The 17,374-nt window shown below is 42.2% G+C and overlaps 1 protein-coding gene across 8 annotated transcripts in view; it reads right to left on the reverse strand.

The window, feature by feature from the left end:
- The window catches only part of LOC144511763 (engulfment and cell motility protein 1), a 275,624-nt gene that overhangs the window by 247,718 nt on the left and 10,532 nt on the right, over positions 1-17,374 (reverse strand). For 2 of the 8 annotated variants that reach the window (XM_078242075.1, XM_078242039.1), the window contains exon 1: positions 13,635-13,775. The exons of 4 other annotated variants lie outside the window; for them this stretch is intronic. The gene's annotated coding sequence lies outside the window, so the exon portion shown is untranslated. Of the gene's footprint in view, positions 1-13,634; positions 13,776-16,557; positions 16,693-17,374 lie in introns of those variants that run through there. 2 more of the 8 variants (XM_078242030.1, XM_078242056.1) reach the window with 2 other exon arrangements.

Genomic DNA, 17,374 nt, shown 5'->3' on the forward strand with positions numbered 1-17,374 from the left:
CAGAGGTACCTATTTATTCATTCCTAATCTGTTAAATATCCAGCTATCGCTAGTCCAGTAAATTGCTATTTGCAATATTAAGCTGCACTCATGATATCCTGAAAAGCTGTTCAAGCCCTCTCAAGTGACTAACATTGTTAATATGGGAAATCAGGAATTACTGGATTTCAGGGTGTCAAGTCAATAATTCATGTTATTAATGTTAATAGGTACCTGTTTTCCAAGCAAAATAAAATGATCTCAGTAGTTTTGATCCAGCCTAAATAAATATCTGACCATTCTTTCAAGTTAACTCATGTGCCACTTTCTGGTCCTTTCTGATGGGCACAGTGATGGCCTCATATCCTATAGAATCCAACAGGGTCGGGAAAAGAACATGTCCATCACTATCAAAGACTATTTCCTTGGGTGATGGAGCTATTACAAGGGGGCATAACCATAGGGTTCGTGGGTGGGATATATAGGAAGGATATCAGAGGTAGGTTCTTTACGCAGAGAGTGGTTGGGGTGTGGAATGGGCTGCCTGCAGTGATAGTGGAGTCAGACACTTTAGGAACATTTAAGCGGTTATTGGATAGGCACATGGAGCACACCAGGATGATAGGGAGTGGGATAGCTTGATCTTAGTTTCAGATAAAGCTCGGCACAACATCGTGGGCCGAAGGGCCTGTTCTGTGCTGTACTGTTCTATGTTCTATGTATTCAGGGCACTAATCTAAATGCACATTGCTTACATTGTTGACTGTAACTTGCAGTGGGTTTGTCTTTCCACTTTGAAGATGGAAAAGTCCATGAGTTCTTTAGCATTGTTGTCTGAGCAAGAGCAGAGACAGAAGATGGTAATTAAGAAACATTCGCTCATACAAAAAAACCTAAGATTCTCTGGACATACTCAAGCTCAGTCTAATGATGAATGACAAAGCCTTAACAAATGGCAAGCAGTACTAGAGTTTGGAAGAAATCTATTTCTCCATTTCTAACAGGGCATCGAATAGGGAATATGTCCGATATTAAAGTATTTTATGTTGTCGTGAATCTAATTAAGTAAATTGGTTAATGCTGGTGGCTTAACATCTAGACAAATTTAAAATCTAATCATAGCGTCGTATCCTGAAAGACTCCATTCGCATTTAAAAGGTAAAGAGATTAAACAGGAAAGGGGATTACATTTGTAAGGAGCAATTTAGAGGTGAACAAATGCAGTTTTGGCATGAGAATTGGACAAAAGTGGTAAGACTGAGTGTCACCAGATTGTGCGCAGGTTATGGCAATGTCAAAGTTATGTTATAGCGATGGTCTACCCAAGTTCAGGTTCTCTGCTCACTTCTCCATGCTTCACGGTCCTGTCTTTTCCTCTTCAATTACTCTTAACAACCTCCCATTTTTCAACTTCAAGGAACAATACAACTAGGAAAAAGAATGCATGAGGTGATCTCCCATTGCCTCCTCATGTGTGCTTAACGGAAGCACAAGTCCCATTTCCTGAAAGATCCTTCGCCTGTAAGCAGCTATTGTCCCTCGAGGTTCTAGTTCTTCTGTCATCACCACCAAGAACTCACTGGTCATGGCTCATAAAACTGGGCTGGGGCCCCTTACCTGGGGCTGGGGCAACCACGCAAAGTTCTTAAATGACTCTGTTACCCGACATTAGTAATCACAGTGAGATTACTGGGCTAGTAATTCAAAGACCTGAACTCAACCCAGGTGAATGCAAATTCAAATCCCAAAGCTAATTTGAGAATTTAGAATTCAGATTTAAAATAATCCAGAAATTAAAAACTAGAATCAATAAAAGCGACCACAAAGCTATTGAGCTGTCATCGAAAACACATCCCTTAATGGCCTGGCATACATGTGACACTTGCTGACTTGTGAAGTCGCCAAGCAAGCCCCTCACTACCTTTTCAGGGCAACTAGGATTTGGAAAAATTGTCCTTGTCAACATTGTCCACATCAGTGACCTGAGTCAAGGGCAGCAGTGCACAGGAGTTGGTGACAAGCCAAAAAGGATGGTTTTGAATTAATAAAGTAGAGTTGACTCATCCATGATCTAATGTCTGACTGGGAGCCAAAAATTGTAGCATCCACTTTGGAGCTGATGGTCCAGAGTTGGGTGTTGTTGGTCTACATGTTAAAGCTTCCACTGTGAACGTGGACAATATTCACAATCTGTGGTACAAGATGATAAAGCACGGGGATGGTGCCAGAGGACTGGAGAGTGGCAAATGTTGTTCCTCTGTTTAAGAAAGGGAATAGAAATGACCCTGGTAATTATAGACCGGTTAGTCTTACTTCAGTGGTTGGTAAATTGATGGAAAAGGTCCTTAGGGATGGGATTTGCGACCATTTAGAAAGATGCGGATTAATCTAGGATAGTCAGCACGGATTCGTGAAGGGCAAGTCGTGCCTCACAAATTTGATAGAATTTTTTGAGGAGGTAACTAAGTGTGTTGATGAAGGTAGGGCAGTTGATGTCATATACATGGATTTTAGTAAGGCGTTTGATAAGGTCCCCCATGGTCGGCTTATGATGAAAGTAAGGAGGTGTGGGATAGAGGGAAAGTTGGCCGATTGGATAGGTAACTGGCTGTCTGATCGAAGACAGAGGGTGGCGGTGGATGGAAAATTTTCGGATTGGAGGCAGGTTGCTAGCGGAGTGCCACAAGGATCAGTGCTTGGTCCTCTGCTATTTGTAATTTTTATAAATGACTTGGAGGAGGGGGCTGAAGGGTGGATCAGTAAATTTGCTGATGACACCAAGATTGGTGGAGTAGTGGATGAGGTGGAGGGCTGTTGTAGGCTGCAAAGAGACATAGATAGGATGCAAAGCTGGGCTGAAAAATGGCAAATGGAGTTTAACCCTGATAAATGTGAGGTGATTCATTTTGGTAGGACTAATTTAAATGTGGATTACAGGGTCAAAGGTAGGGTTCTGAAGACTGTGGAGGAACAGAGAGATCTTGGGGTCCATATCCACAGATCTCTAAAAGTTGCCACTCAAGTGGATAGAGCTGTGAAGAAGGCCTATAGTGTGTTAGCTTTTATTAACAGGGGGTTGGAGTTTAAGAGCCGTGGGGTTATGCTGCAACTGTACAGGACCTTGGTGAGACCACATTTGGAATATTGTGTGCAATTCTGGTCACCTCACTATAAGGAGGATGTGGAAGCGCTGGAAAGAGTGCAGAGGAGATTTACCAGAATGCTGCCTGGTTTGGAGGGTAGGTCTTATGAGGAAAGGTTGAGGGAGCTAGGGCTGTTCTCTCTGGAGCGGAGGAGGCTGAGGGGAGACTTAATAGAGGTTTATAAAATGATGAAGGGGATAGATAGAGTGAACGTTCAAAGACTATTTCCTCAGGTGGATGGAGCTATTACAAGGGGGCATAACTATAGGGTTCATGGTGGGAGATATAGGAAGGATATCAGAGGTAGGTTCTTTACGCAGAGCGTGGTTGGGGTGTGGAATGGACTGCCTGCAGTAATAGTGGAGTCAGACACTTTAGGAACATTTAAGCGGTTATTGGATAGGCACATGGAGCACACCAGGATGATAGGGAGTGGGATAGCTTGATCTTGGTTTCAGATAAAGCTCGGCACAACATCGTGGGCCGAAGGGCCTGTTCTGTGCTGTACTGTTCTATGTTCTAAGGATCCAGAATAGTCCCAGTTTGCAAACTAACTTGAGCAGATAGAACTGCAACAGACTAACACCTTAGAAATGGACTATGGAGCAGAATAGTAAGTTCAGTGGTTTTGGAAAGTGGCAGAGTAATAGAAAACAAAACAGAGTCTGGGTCACAGTCACATGGGACTATATTGGTGACTTTGACCAGGATGCTCTCTGTGGTTTGGAGACCAGATTAAAGTGACTCAAATGGGGAGTGGTGAAAGAGCTGGGCATAGGATCAGGCAACATGTTCCAGAACCTTGAAGAAAAAGGGTATTTTGGGATTTGGATGGTAATTAGAGAATATAAAAGGATTAAGGAGGTTATTTTTAAGGAGATGACAGTACAATCCCAGAGAGTTTGACACTGTCAGTGAATGTCGGGCTAAGCAGAGGATAGTTAGAAGATGGGCTGAAGGAAAAAAAAGATAGCAGCTAATTAGAGAAAATATGTTTTATAAGGGAGGACTTGTATATTACTTGTATGATGTAATCTGGTTATGACTTTTGTTCTAATATCCTTGTTTATAAAAAAAACCAAGGATCTGTTTTAAATTTAAAAAGCTTCACAAGAACGGCCTCACGAGTAAAACTTGCGAATCTCAATGTCTCCTTGCTTAAATTACCCTTCCTCCCAAAATATATCACCTTACATCAATTGAGGAGAGACTGAGTAGACTGGGGCTATACTCATTGGAATTCAGAAGAATGAGGGGGGATCTTATAGAAACGTATAAGATTATGAAGGGAATAGATAAGGTAGAAGCAGGGAAGTTGTTTCCACTGGTGGGTGAAACTAGAACTAGGGGGCATAGCCTCAAAATAAGGAGAAGCAGATTTAGGACTGAGTTGAGGAGGAACTTCTTCACACAAAGGGTTGTGAATCTGTGGAATTCCCTGCCCAGTGAAGCAGTTGAGGCTACCTCATTGAATGTTTTTAAGGCAAGGATAGATACATTTTTGAACAGTAAAGGAATTAAGGGTTATGGTGAGCGGGCGGGTAAGTGGAGCTGAGTCCACAAAAAGATCAGCCATGATCTTATTGAATGGCGGAGCAGGCTCGAGGGGCCAGATGGCCTACTCCTGCTCCTAGTTCTTATGTTCTTATGTTCATACCCCCATTACATTTCATTGGTAACAATTTCCATTTACTGGCATCCTGAACTCACTTCCAGTCTTCTTCATAGTTAACCACCATTCTTACCTTTATGTTGTCTGCAATATTTAATGTAGTGCCAGCTATCCCCAAGTTTCAATCATTTGTGTATACTCCAAGTGGAAACGGTCCCAACAAGACCCCTGCAGGGTACCACAGTTCCCATCTCTCCATCCAAAAAAAATCCATTATTCATTACTTTTGCCTTGTCCTCCCAACTAACTTCCTAGCCGTGCTGGCAAACCCCCTTTAATTCCACATCAAGAAGTTTCCTATAAGGCACCTTATAAAACGCCTTTTGAAAATCCATGTGCACAACACCCACGGCATTTCCTATATCAATACACTCCATTATTTACAAGGATATGCAGATATTGTTAGATGTGTGTAGGAGGAGATTAACGTGGAGCATAAACACCAAACAGAGCAAATAGCCCAAAGGAACTGTTTGTGTTGTAAATTCCATGTCATACTAATTTTCCCGAAGGTTTTGATTAAATTTGTCAAACATCAATTATTGGTTCTCCTTAATTAACCATTCAATTGTTGGCAATTATTAATCTTTGCCCAGCAATATGGACTTTAGAAGTGTCCCCACTGCTAATGTTAGGATGACAGGTTTGTTCATTTTTATTTTATTTATTAGTCACAAGTAGGCTTACATTAACACTGCAATAAAGTTACTGTGAAAATCCCCTAGTCGCCACACTCCGGTGCCTGTTCGGGTACACTGAGGGAGAATTTAGCACAGCCAATTCACCTAACCAGCACATGTGGGAGGAAACCGAAGCACCCGGAGGAAACCCACACAGACGTGGGGAGAATGTGCAAACGCCACACAGAGAGTGACCCAAACCGGGAATCAAACACAGGTCCCTGGCGTTGTGAGGCAGCAGTACTAACCACTGTGCCACTCCATGGCCTACCCGGTCTCTGTTTTTAAACAGAGGTGCTATATTGGTAGTTATTCAGTCCCCTTACATACCTTTCCATATCTAAGAATGCTTGTAATATTGTGATGTGGAGATGCCGGCGTTGGACTGGGGTAAGCACAGTAAGAAGTCTCACAACACCAGGTTAAAGTCCAACAGGTTTATTTGGTAGCAAATACCATAAGCTTTCGGAGCACAGCTCCTTCATGACACACGACAGCGCAGAGTCGCTGAGCAGAAACTGATAGCCAAGTTCCGCACACATGAGGACGGCCTAAACCGGGATGTTGGATTTATGTCACATTATCAGTAACCCCCACGGCTTTCCCCCTGATCTTGCAGAATTTCACTAGCTGTTCTGTCTGGAGACAATATACATCTCTTTAACCTGTGTTGAATGCTCCCTCCACCCACATTGTCTGTACCTTTAAGACCTGGCTGGCTGTAGAGATTTGCATTCTAATTAGTATTCTGGAACTTGATTTCTGTGTCTGTGCACTGTTGGAGAACAGATATCCACTCCATCTGACGAAGGAGCTGTGCTCCGAAAGTTTATGGTATTTGCTACCAAATAAACCTGTTGGACTTTAACCTGGTGTTGTGAGACTTCTTACTGTAATATTGTGGTCAGAGCCCCCAACTATTTGTTCAGATTATTCTGTATTCTTGCCATAAGGGTCTGGTGCCTTTTCTGCTTTGAACTTTGCTGATTTTTTTCAATATTATTTCCTTTACCTACAGTCATTTTGCGTAGAAAGGATCAAACTACAATCACACTAAGAATGTGAAAAGTAGTTCCGCAAACATCCTCAAATCTCTCCAGCAGGTGTAGATAGAAACCATTATGCAACCAACTCTGAAAAGCAGGAGAATATACAACATTATTGTTAAGAAAGCCCACCAATGCCTCTACATTCTCAGGAGACTAAAGAAATTTGGCATGTCCAAGATGACTCTCACCAACTTTTACAGATGCACCATAGAAAGCATTCTTTCTGGTTGTAGGAGGCTCCTGCTTTGACCAAAACCGCAAGAAACTACAAAGTGTTGTGAACGAAGCCCAGTCCATCACGCAAACAAGCCTCCCACCCATTTACTCTGTTGACACTTCCTGCTGACAGCAGCCAGCATAATCAAGACCCAAAAGAGAAAGTGCTGGAAAATCTCAGCAGGTCTGGCAGCATCTGTAAGGAGAGAAAAGAGCTGACTTTTCGAGTCCAGATGACCCTTTGTCAAAGCCAAGAAAACCATGCACCCCAGACATACTTTCTTTTACCTTCTTCCATCAGGAAAAAGATACAGAAGTCTGAGATCACATACCAACTGTCTCAAGAACAGCTTCTTTCCCTGCTGCCATCAGACTTTTGAATGGACCTACCTTGTATTAAGTTGAACATAGAACATAGAACAGTACAGCACAGAACAGGCCCTTCGGCCCACGATGTTGTGCCGAGCTTTATCTGAAACCAAGATCAAGCTATCCCACTCCCTATCATCCTGGTGTGCTCCATGTGCCTATCCAATAACCGCTTAAATGTTTCTAAAGTGTCTGACTCCACTATCACTGCAGGCAGTCCATTCCACACCCCAACCACTCTCTGCGTAAAGAACTTACCTCTGATATCCGTCCTGTATCTCCCACCACGAACCCTATAGTTATGCCCCCTTGTAATAGCTCCATCCACCCGAGGAAATAGTCTTTGAACGTTCATCTTTCTCTATACACTAGCTATGACTGTAACACGACATTCTGCACCTTCTCCTTTCCTTCTCTCCTATGTACTCTATGAACAGTATGTTTTGTCTGTACAGAAAGAAACAATATTTATCATTGTATGCCAATACATTCTCAGATGGGTTTTTCCGACAATTAATGGTAGTTTTATGGTCACCATTACGGAATCAGAGGGTGAGATTCTCCAGCCTCCCAGCCACGTGTTTCCCGGTGGTGGAAGGCAGTGAGCCTACTCCTGCTCCCAGTGTGTGCTTTCATATGTACGTGCTTTATCTGGAATAATCTCCAAACCAAAAGAATGCATGTAGAATCACCGGATAGTTACCATGGAGAGGCCATTCAGCACATTGACTTGCTGCAAAAGCTCAGCTCATCCCTATCCATTTCGCACATCCCGGAAAATCATATCCTTTGTGTATTTGTGCAGGAGTGTAGTTGCGGCAGATTGACTACTCTCCTGTCATAGAATCCCTACAGTGCGGAAGGAGGCCATTTGGTTCATCGAGGCTGCACTGACCACAGTCCCACCCAGGCCCTATCCCCATGCATTTGCCCTGCTAGACCCCCTGACACTAAGGGGCAATTTAGCATGGCCAATCCACCTAACCTGTACGTTTTTGTCGAACAGCCGAACAGTCTTCTGGCCCCGTGAGGCTGATTCCACTTTCTTATCCAATTCCCCTTTGAAAGCCATGATTGAATCTGCTGCCACTACACCCTTGGGGCAGTTAATTCCAGAACCTAACCCCTCTTAGTGGTAAAAACTGGGCGGCATGGACAAGTTGGGCCGAAGGGCCTGTTTCCGTGATGTAAGCCTCTATGACTCTATGTAACGATAATAAATCAAGTCAAACAGACACAAAGGAACAGGAATTGACTATTCAACTCATCAAGCCTGTTCTATCATTCAATGCGATCATGGCTGATCTGTACCTTGACTCTACTTATCTCCCTTGGCAAGAAAAAAATCTATCAATCGCAGATTTAAAATTATTAATCCACAATTTATAATCATTTACTGCATTTGAGAAAGAGTGTTCTACGCTTTTATCACTATGGTTTCTGTGTTATGTCTCTTCCACCAGTAGAAAAAGTTTCTATCTATCCATCCTTATCAATTTTTTTTAAAATCCCAAAAATCTCAATAAAATCACCCTTTTTCCTTCTAAGTTCCAAGGGACGTGAGATTAGTTTATATAATCTCTCATAATTTAACCCTTAGTTCTCTTATAACATTACTGCATTGCAAGGCATGTGTGTGCTTACTAAGGTTCCAATTCTCTTCCTGCACTTAGAGGTGCACTAAGGCAGACTTTTGTCTTTTCCATAGCTAGTAATAGTGGGTGACCTGAAGTCCCTCCTGGTCTTATCACCAGCCATTGACCTGAAGGATTTTCAGGTTGACACTCTCATTCTGTTTGACCGCGTTATGATCACACCTTCCTTGGCCATGAAGTCCTGGGGGGAGACTTGAACCCAGAGCTTCTGGCTCACAGGCAAGGATGCTACCCACTGCACCACAAGAACTTATAAGATGGAGTGCCCAAAACTGTACATGGTCCTCTAAATGTGGTTCAACCAATGCTTTTATGACTTTGACACAGCTTTACCCCTTTATATTCCCGCCCTCCAGATATAAAGGTTTATAATCTATAAGCCTTTTTCAATTTGATTTGTACCTGACTACATCTCATCGATCTTTGAACCTCTCCAGATATCCACTGTTCCCATTTTTTCACTGTTTAAAAAAAACTTACATCACTCATTTGGCCTAAAATGGATGATCTCGTACCTACCTGGATCAGAATCCAATCACCATAATTTTGCCCACTTATTTATTCCATCAACATCCCTGTAATTTTACAATCCCGTCTACTGAACTTATTGTACCAAGTACCTTTGAGTTGTCATCAAAATTGGATTGATGATTCTCCATTGTGTTCTGTAAAGTCATTCATAAATATTGTGGATAGCTGAGATCCCAGAATAGATTGTACATAATTGTCCCTTTCTTCCAATTCAAGTACAAATCTTTCATTCTATTCTTTCATGTGATGTGGGCGTCACTGGCAACACCAGCATTTGCTGCCCATCTGTAATTGTCCTTGAAGTTATAGCAGGGAGCCACCTACTACTGCATGGCAATTTCAAAGGGCAGTTAAGAGTCAACCACTTTGCTGTGGGTTTGGAGTCACATTTAGGCCACACCAAGTAAAGACAGCAGATTTCCTTCTCTAAACAGCATTAGGAAATCAGATGAGTTATGACAATCAATGATAGCTTCATGGTCACCATCACTGAGACTAGCTTTCAATTCCAAATGTATTGATTTTATTAGATTAAATTGAATTTAAAGTTCCACCAGCTGCCCTGGTGGAATTTGAACCCATGTCCCCAGAGCATTAGCCTGGGCCTCTGGCTTACTAGTGCAGTGAAAATACCACTACATCATCGTCTTCCCTATTATCCCTTCTTTTCACTGCCTAACCAGCTAACAGTTTCTTATGCAGAACCTTACTGATTGCCCATCAGTGGAAGTCCCTATTCACTTGTCTATTATAATTACATTCTCAAAAACTTCCATTCAGTTTGTTAGACACACTTACAAACCTATTATGCTGACTCTCTTGAATCATGCTCAATTTTTTCTTGTTAATTCCGATAGCTTTCCCACAACAGATGTTAGAGAGCAATATTTGAAAAGATCTGGAATTGGGTTTAAGAATTTTTGAAAAGGACCTTTAAGATTTTGCATCAAATGTAAAGGGATAAATTGTAATTTTCTTGGATAATAAGAAATACTGGGATTCATGTGACCTTGTGGTCCTTGACCTGAAGCAGTAACAAAAGGAGGGAAGTTAAGGAAGAAGCCATGTGGCTGACAGACATAAAGCAAGGCCACAAGTTGAGGAACTGGAGGGTTAAGGAGATCAGCATGCAGATGCAAAGAGATAGCAGAAAGAGACAGAAAGATGAAAATTGAGAATTCCTGTAAGGAGAAGAAACACATCACTCAGGAAGAGGTCAGTTTAGACGAAGAGGTCAGTTTCAGTTAGATACTGTGCGGGCTGGTTAAAAAAAGTCTAAAACCTGGAAAACTGCGAGAATATCTTGGAGACATTAAAGAGCTGGGTGTTCTCCCATAAGTGGCCAATCCATGTACTGGGTGTTACTGGTTGGTCAGTTGGAGATGAACTCAGAAAAGCTACACCGTCAAAGACATACTGGTTAGGTGCATTGACCATGCTAAATTCTCCCTCAGTGTACCCGGACAGGCACCGGTGTGTGGCAACTAAGAGATCTTCGCAGTAACTTCATTGCAGTGTTAATGTAAGCCTACTTGTGACACTAATAAATAAACTAAAAGCTAAAACATGAGACGTGAGGGAGACAGGGTTTGCAGGAGTGTGCTTTGCTGATGATAATGGCAGCTGTGAAGCTTGAAGCTGTTGTCAGAAAGGACTCCTGACTTTCAGTCCACGAATAAAAAACATCTTGTGGAAATGTGTAGCTAAGCAGTGCCATATTTGTGCAGGGAGTTGTGCAAATGCTTGTGATTGTGCAAAACATATTTTTGATGTATTGAATATTTAACATGAAATTTTCATTTTTATTTGAAATAAAATTTGCTCATTAATTAATGTGTATAAAGTGGAATCTTATTGATAATTCCTTCATTGAGGGGAGTCCTTCAATAAATTTGGTTATTTTAGTTTAAAGTTTATTTTATTAGTGTCACAAGTCGGTTTACATTAACACTGCTATGAAGTTACTGTGAAAATACCCTTGTTGCCACACTCTCACGCCTGTTCGGGTAGACTGAGGGAGAATTTAGCATGGCCAACATACTTAACCAGCACGTCTTTCGGACTGTGGGAGGAAATCGGAGCACCCGGAGAAAACCGGACACGTGTGTGTGTGTGTGTGTGTGTGTGTTGTTCGCATGTCTCTTTACAGCATTATATATTTCCTTAATAACTTTTTTTTTTAAAACCTCGATGGGCAATTTCCTCCTGGTCTCTTTCATAAACGGGGACACTGGGAGAACACAGGGAGAACGTGCAAATTCCACACAGACAGTGACCCAAGCCGGGAATTGAACCACGGTCCCTGACGCTGTGAGGTAGCAGTGCTAACTACTGTGTCACCATGCTGCCCTAAAGTTACCCCATGTGGATTGTAACAGTCTATAATTTCCTGCTTTTTTTCACTCTCATCTCACCTTACGGCTAAGGGCGACACAGTGGCACAGTGGTTTGCACTGCTGCCTCACAGCGCCAGGGACCCAGGTTCAATTCCGGCCTTGGATCACTGTCTGTGTGAAGTTTGCACATTCTCCCCGTGTCTACGTGGGTTTCCTCCAGGTACTCCGGTTTCCTCCCACAGTCCAAAGATGTGTGGGTTAGGTTGATTGGCCATGCTAAATTGACCCTAGTGTCAGGGGGATTTAGCTGGGTAAATATGTGGCATTACAGTACAGGGCCTGGGTGGGATTGTAGTCAGTGCAGACTCGATGGGCCAAATGGCCTCCTTCTGCACTGAAGGGATTCTACGATAAAGCATCTACAATTTCATCAGCTACTTCCTTTAAAATCCTGTGCTGAAAATCATCAGGTCCTGGCGATTTGTCAGTTTTTCATGTCTATCTGAATGCTGTTTCCTCGCTCATATTCACTTCAATGAATTCCAGTCTTTGATTCATTATTAGTTTCCATGGAATGTTAGGTATATATATACGATCTTCATCTTTGAAGACTGACACCAAGTAATTATTCAGCAAGTCTGCCATTTCCTTACTTTCATTTGCACTATTGTCCATAACTGCTTTTAAAGGGCCTAAGCCTTGATAAGTGTTAGAATTGACAGCGCCCAACTGCAAAACATTTCATTTTTTAAAGTTATCTTTGATGTCTGTTATTTTAGTGGTTGTCTTTCTTTATAAATTTATTTGCACGGAGCAGCTATGGTTCAATATTTGCACAGGAAGTTAATAATTACACCTCGTATAAAGGAAAAAGTCACACCAGATTAATCAGTTTTTTAAATAAACTGAAGACAAGTCACCTAGAATTTTTTTCGAATAAACTGAAGACCGCAAGTCACTTAGAAATCTTTACTCAAGTCTAATTTACACGTCAGAAGTCAGCAGTTTGAGCACTTGAATCTTGTGGGTACAACTTCTAGTTCCTTCTCAACTTATGCCAGAGGGAACTAAAAGTCTGTGCGGACAGAAAACACCCATCAAGTTCGATCAAGATACCCAGAAAATGTTTCCACATTATTGCAATGACAACTTAAGTGTTTGATTCCAAAGATGTTTACAGGTCCAGTAAACTGAGGATTGCCAGTGTCCCCGTTTATGAAAGAGACCAGGAGGAAATTGCCCAACGAGGTTTAAAAAAAAGTTATTAAGGAAATATATAATGCTGTAACGAGACATGCGAACAACACACACACACACACACCCTCGCGCGCATGTTCACAAAAGGCCGCAGGTCTTTTGAGGAGAAGGCAAACTACAGGAGTTTGTTTCTGGTTATAAATAACAAACTACAAGTATTTTAATCTCAATTGGGCTGACGCATAATGCCCAAGGTAAGATCCCATGGTTTGTGACTTGATCATAATCACTCAACTGAAGCACCTCCCTAAAATCCATCATTGCCCAATATTCTGGTGCAAAATCAAAAGCACTCGCAGCAGAAACATTATTCATTCCACTTCTAGAAACTAAACAGTACTAGCTTTTCAGCAGAAATTGACTGTGACACTGGGGAACTGATAAGTTACTATTTATATCCATCTTTCTGCATTACTTTCATTTCTCGCCCCCAGTCATTACAAATGTAACACTGCATTACGAGGTCCCAAAGCCATACCTTTTGTGACTCTCAATGCTACATATACTGTATCACTGCAGCAAGAGTAACCCCACCCTTTCTTTCATTCCACTCCAGAGCGGTGTTGTCTCAATGGTGAAAACGAAGCATGCCTGTTAAATAACTACACCAGGAAATCCTGTCACAAACCCAGCCACCTTCTCGCGCCAAGTCCAAATAAAAAGTGACACAAATAAGACACGTCTTCACCAACCCAGCCGCACTCCCCAGTGTCCTACATGAAGCAATTCATTCTCACAGTAACTTACAATTTCATGTCCAGCTAATGTAGGCCGCTTGATTTCTTGTCCCACCACAGAAATTCAAGTAGCTGCCACAGGCATGAAGCTCTCGACTGCAGCAGTTAGAAAAGGAAGTAAGACTTGCATCACCGTACTGCTGAAAGGAAGCTGTCCAACTAATGGAGCACGGGTGTGTTGCATCTGAAGAAACGGAGTAGTCCGGGGGGGGGGGGGGGAGGGCAGGTGTAAGAGCAAGATTCTCAATCTCAACCCACAGGTGAATCAAGACAGGAAGAATATCAGAGAAATCAAAATCAAAATAAGTGGGCGCCTTGCTCAAATAGGCAAGCAAGCTGATTAACTGAACATTTTCTCCGTGTGTATGTTGATTGATTGCATGTTCTGCACGTGTTTTAAATGTACATCGCGTTAATATCATAGAATAGGATATTATAGAATCCCTACGGTGCAGGAGGAGGCCATTCGGCCCAACGAGCCTACACCGACAAACAATCCCACCCAGACCCCATCCTCTCAGCCCCACATATTTACCCTGCTAATCCCCCTGGCACTAATGGTCAATTTTAGCATGGCCAATCAACCTAACCCGCACATCTTTGGACTGTGGGAGGAAACCGGAGCACCTGGAGGAAACCCATGCAGACACGGGGAGAATGTGCAAACTCCACACAGACAGTGAACCGATGCCGGAATTGAACCCGGGTCACTGGTATTGTGGGGGTCACTGGCAGCAGTGCTAACCACTGTGCCGCCCATAAAGTTTGCAGAGTTTTGAAATCTGTGCTTCCTCACCTTGAAAGAACTTTCTATGCTGTTGGATAATATTTCATTTTAATCCAGCATTGCACAAATATAATGAAAACATTCATAGTTCACCAAGAATTAATGTAAACAGTACACTGCAAACTAGTCTTGACAATTCTAAACTTGTCCCTTGTTTTCCCGTGGTTTAAAGGAATTGGTTTCTGGAATTCACTGGTGGATAATGACCACTAATCAATTGCCAATTCTTTATGAAGTCTTTTTCAAATCACGACTGAATCTTCAGCATAGTTTACACCACTTTGCCTCTTGTTATATTGCGAGTTGGCTGAGGAAAAGGTCAGGAACCAGCAACCAGATTGAAACTTCTCTAATTTTGCCCCAATCAGTGCCTCAAGTTCAGAAGAGGACCCACCATAGTACTAGGATGGCAGTTTCATTTCCTTAAAACTGCGTCTCTGACTGAAGATATCAAGGTCAGCAACACTGGATGTAAACTAAGTTCCCCAGCCCAGCAATACACAGGCATGTTCAAATGCAAAAATGGCTATGAGGCAAGCTAAGGGCTGACCGGGCTAATTAGTTTAAAGCAAGCACGGAGCATTGTTTTTGCTGCTGCGATTGCATTAATCACTGTATCGAATAAGTTTATATAATAATTTCTGATAATAATTGTACTAACAATCAATGTATGTCATATAATAACTGATAGCAATATTAATAATATAAAGCCAATGCACCCAAGATAGGAAATAGCATTTATAATTTTGTCTGTCCTTCATCATTCGAGGTTTTGCATTCCCCAAGAACTCTCAGCACATGTGGTCTGGCCTACATGTGACTCCAGACCCCCAGCAATGTGGCTGACCTATAACTACATACCTCCATCCACCCTCCTATTCTGCTCCCCCCACCCTCCAAAATGGCCTAGCAAGCCACCCAGCTCAAGGGCAATTAGGAATGGGCAACAAATGCTGACCATGGCAGCGATAACCCGTATCCTATGAAAAAAGAAATCAGGCCATTGTTGTTGTCATGATATTAGTTTCTATGAAAATAAATTTACTTCACTGTTTCACAATGATTTTTGTTGTTTTGTCAGGAATTGGTGTCCATTTGAATTTGAAATGCCCAGAAGCTGAAAAATAGTATGCCACACGCTACCAACGTGCCTCTAGGAGCCTAATTAAGAGACGAGTGTTGACAGCAAGCAGAGGCAGGAATATAATAATGAGACATAAATACAGCCCACGTGGACAATGACTGGATGAGTCCAATTCCAAAAATAAACATAGCAGACAAGTCATCTCCTGTTTTTCTCTCAGGCAAAGTGCTGTTAAAGAGGGCAGCAGGCCAGCTGGAGCAAAGGATTACATCCTTGCTAATAAGAACAATCATGCCACCATGAGGTGTGTGTTAATCCTTTGTACTGTTTATGAAAAGTGGCACAAACAAAACACATGAAACAGGAGTAGGCCATTTGCCCCTCGGGCCTGCTCTGCTATTCAATGAGATCACAGCTGATTTAACTGTAGCCTCAATGCCACTTCCCTATCTATCCTCCATAACCTTTGACTTCTTCGTTAGTTAAGAATCTATCTGCCTCAAAAATAGTCAATGACCCTGTCTCTACAGTTCTCTGGGGAAGAGAGTTTTTACAGGCATATGACCCTCTGAAAGAAACCTGCATTTATATAATACTTCTCATGACCCAAAGTACTTCACAATCAATAAATTACTTCTGTCATCACTGTTGTAATGTAGACAAATGCACGAGCCAATTTGTCTACAGCAAGGTTGCACAAACAGCAGTGTGGTAAATCTGTTCAATCTGCTTTGTTGGTGTAGATTGAGGGATGAATGTTGGCCAGAGCATGAGAAGAACATGCTACCACAAAGTCAAGCTGACTCATGCACTGAAACTGCCAACAGTTTGTGGATTTACTTTCAGGCCTAATGCCCATGTTCATCTGTACAGACCAGGATACGTCGAACAAAAATGGGAGGACAGAGTCAATACATAAGCAGCTTTTTCTGCGTGCTTACACGGAACATGGGAACTTTTAGAGGCTAACAGAATAGTACGTTTAAAAATATAAAGCATTTGGCAACAACTCTGGAGCCCATTTAGAGACAAGACATTCAACCTCTCCTCTGGCTAATTTACCTGGGCGAGCTTAGAAGTCCTCGTTCCGGGTACGATCTGCAACCTTCGCCTGGGTATGCAGAGAAAGAGTTTTATGTCAGTCTCCACGCAACATGCCTGGATATCCCCACCAGCCAAGCTCAGCCGGGATGCATAGAGAAACAAAATAAAACTTTCTTTATATAGCACCTTTCACAATCTAAGTACATCCCACAGCACTTTACAGCCAATGAAGTACTTTCTGAAGTGCAGGCTTAGGAAAACACTGCAGCCACTTTATACACAGCAATGAGATAATGTCTGGATCATCTGCTGTCTAGCGATGTTGCTTAAGAAATACATATCAGCCAGGACACAAGTAAACTCATCGGTTCTGCTTTGAAAGTGCCCTGGGATCTGGAATAGAGGGTTATATAGAGTGCAAGCAGAGCCATCTCACCCAAACTATGGCTTTTCCCTGGATTACATGCACAAGCCTCAAAATGGGATTCAAACTCATGACTGTCTGATTCAGAGATGAAGTGCGACCAGTAAGTCAAGTCTTACACTTGTATATATTACGTTATGTAAGCTATAGGTTTTTGGGCCATGTATGACATACTCCAAATGACATGCCTTAGATGCGTCACCTACATCCTCTGGTTGCTGCGGAGCATTCTCAACCAAGGTCAGCAGAGGTACTTTCTTCTGCATAGCACACTGGGTTGCCATCCAAAAAAAACCAAGGTACCTGCGTATCCAAACTATTCTTCCCAAAGCATTATGTAAACTGTGTACCCAGCGACACTTAACAAGTAATATTCTTAGCAATAAAATGGGAAAAGACGCCTCTGACCGA

Source organism: Mustelus asterias, chromosome 2 (assembly GCF_964213995.1).
Source record: "Mustelus asterias chromosome 2, sMusAst1.hap1.1, whole genome shotgun sequence".
Classification (NCBI taxonomy): domain Eukaryota; kingdom Metazoa; phylum Chordata; class Chondrichthyes; order Carcharhiniformes; family Triakidae; genus Mustelus; species Mustelus asterias.